The following is a 2,531-nucleotide window of genomic DNA, read 5'->3' as shown; positions in this document are numbered from 1 at the left end:
TTTTCCCACAACTGCTTGAGTAGCTTCAGGCAGGTAGTATAACATTCATGGCTGACTTGCTTTATTTTTTAAATTCCTGCATATTGTTATCCTTCCTTCCTTCCTTCCCTCCTTCCTTCCCTCCTTCCTTCCTGTCTCCAGAGTTCTTCCATTCTCCTACACACACACACACACACACACACACACACACACACACAGAGAGACGGTAGAGGGATTCACACCATTAGACCAGGGCAGGCTGATTCTGTCCTGAGCAGGGGGGTTGGAGCATCTATTAGCCTTTCCTCTGGATTGGCAAGTGAAGACACAGATGTAGGTCAAAGTGGACCAACCCTGGTGACCTCCCATAGTGCTGTTCCAACTCCACAATCCATGTCTCTCTCCGACGGTCTGACATATGCTTTCCCACCTACCCACTCCTGTAGCACATGCTTTGGTCCCCTTCCCCTCCCTCCGCTCTGCTAGTTGAAGCTCAGGCCTAGTCACATTGGGGTTCCAAGTTCCTGATGCTCCGTTTCCATTCACCAAACCATACCTGCTCTTTTTCTTCTTTTAAACCTTCTCTTTCCCTCTCTAAGAAGCCTCATCTGCTGCACATCCAGCTCGGCTACAAGTGAGAAGTAAGTTAAGATGCAGGATGCGTCACCTTTTCCATCCTGAGCTGAGACCCAGCAGAATTTCCCAACAGCTTTCACCTCTCCCATGCCTCCCCTCAGATTCAGACACCAGGCCCTGTCCTCCAGTCCCCAGGTACCCCCACCACACACACACACACACACACACACACACACACACACACACACACACACAATGGGCAAAGAGACACCTTGTTGGTGGTGATGTTCTTTTATTAGTCAGGGGCAGAGCAGATGGTGGTCCTTTGTTTATCTCAGCTTGATACCTGGCTTGGTGTTCAAAGCTGTTTGATGCCTAGGACTCATAAAAATTAAATCAAATCAGATCTAGGTGGTAAGCATGGGAGGAGGAAGACAGAGACATGTCTTCCACTACGCCATGGAGTGCTTCAGGTGGGGGAAAGAGGTCCATAGACCTGCCCTCTGCCCCACAGCACAGACTGGCCATAGACACACAGAGCCCTGCCTACCACCACGCAGCCCACGGAGGGAGGAGTAAGACAGAGACCTGTAGACCACCATATCAACCACACACCTGCCCTCCAGCACAGGGCACAGATGCCCAGGCACCTTGCCACCCTGCCACACAAGGCAGACAGAAGCTGTTACCCAGGGACCTGCCAGCCCTGTGGCCAGCCTGTAGTGGGAACCCCCACAATGTGCAAGTATGTAGTGGTCAGATGAGAGAGAAAGAGAAAGCAAGCAGCTTGAGCATTCTGAGGAGAGATGAAACTGGAGAATGGTGGGGTGGAGGGGAGTGGCCAGCTCTACCACCTCAGGCCATCGGGAAAGTCCAGTGTGAGCTGCCACTGAGGGCCTTGTCTAGGTCTTTGACTAAGCAGTCGCAGGGGTCAGGGCCAATATCTGTGGCTCATATTACCACCAGAGAACATGGGGATGATGGAGATATCCCTGGGCAGGGCAGCCACCAAGAACCACATGGATGCCCAGGGCATGTACAAAACTGGCCTCACCTCTAGCTTGCAGCAGCACTTGGGTCCCAGTTCCTTGTCTAGGCAGCACAGTGGAGCTGCCCCAGGTGACAAGAGTGTGGCTGATCAGGCCACAAGAGTGTAAGTGTGGGAGAGCTGCCTACAAGGTCCTAAGCATGGGAGAGCTAGCTCTGCCCCTTACCTACTGCAGCACCTAGAAGAAGGAGTCCTGCACATTGCCTAGAGAGCACAGCAGAGCTGACCCCGGTGGTGAGGGTACAGGTGAACTACTCCAAGGGACCCACCACTAGTCTGCTGTGATGTGGCATAGTGATGTGACCCCTCAAAGCTCACAACCTATGATAGTCAGGAGAGCTGGTCCCACGGGCATGAGAAGGGGAGAGCTAGCCTTGCCTCCTCACTGTCTGTAACAGGGGGAAGCAGGTCCTGAACCTCGCCTGAGCAACAGTGGCACTGGCCCTGACAGCAAAAGCATGGGTGATCCTCAAGTGTTTGAGAGCAGGAGAGCTAGCCCAGCCCCTCACAGGCTGCACACTTTGGAGAGTGAGCCCCTCACCTTGCCTGAGCAGCAGAGTGGAGCTGGCTCTGAAGGCATGAGGGTGAGTGAACCACCCCTGAGGGCAGGAGGGCAGGAGGGCAGGAGAGCTGGCCCTGCCGAGTGAGGATGGCAGCACTGGGTGACCTATCTGGAGCAGTGCTGGAGAGCTCACCCTGGTGGTGTGGTTAAAAGAGAGGCATGACAAGGACAGCTCAGCCACCACCCAGGCCCAGATCCAGGGCTCTGAACTGGCCCACCCCAAAATAGATACCATCTGCAAAAGGTTGGGAGTCATGAAAGGGCCAGCCCTGCTCTTCCAAAGCTGCAGAATCTCCACGACACAGGGCAACAACAGGATAACCGGGAGGAGCCCCAATGACTCCCAATATTGATGGTGTTACAGAA

At 53.9% G+C, this 2,531-nt stretch overlaps 1 non-coding gene across 1 annotated transcript; it reads left to right on the top strand.

Annotated features, from left to right (window-relative positions):
• The first annotated feature begins 800 nt into the window (after positions 1-800).
• Positions 801-943, top strand: LOC120094904 (small nucleolar RNA SNORA48). Its single transcript, XR_015630035.1, has one exon. It is a non-coding gene; the product is annotated as a small nucleolar RNA SNORA48 (small nucleolar RNA).
• Positions 944-2,531: the final 1,588 nt, after the last annotated feature.

This window comes from Rattus norvegicus, chromosome 9 (assembly GCF_021556685.1).
Source record: "Rattus norvegicus strain SHRSP/BbbUtx chromosome 9, alternate assembly SHRSP_T2T, whole genome shotgun sequence".
NCBI classification, from domain to species: Eukaryota; Metazoa; Chordata; class Mammalia; order Rodentia; family Muridae; genus Rattus; species Rattus norvegicus.
The sequence above is the reverse complement of the archived record's forward strand: the minus strand, read 5'-3'. Positions and strand labels throughout refer to the sequence as shown.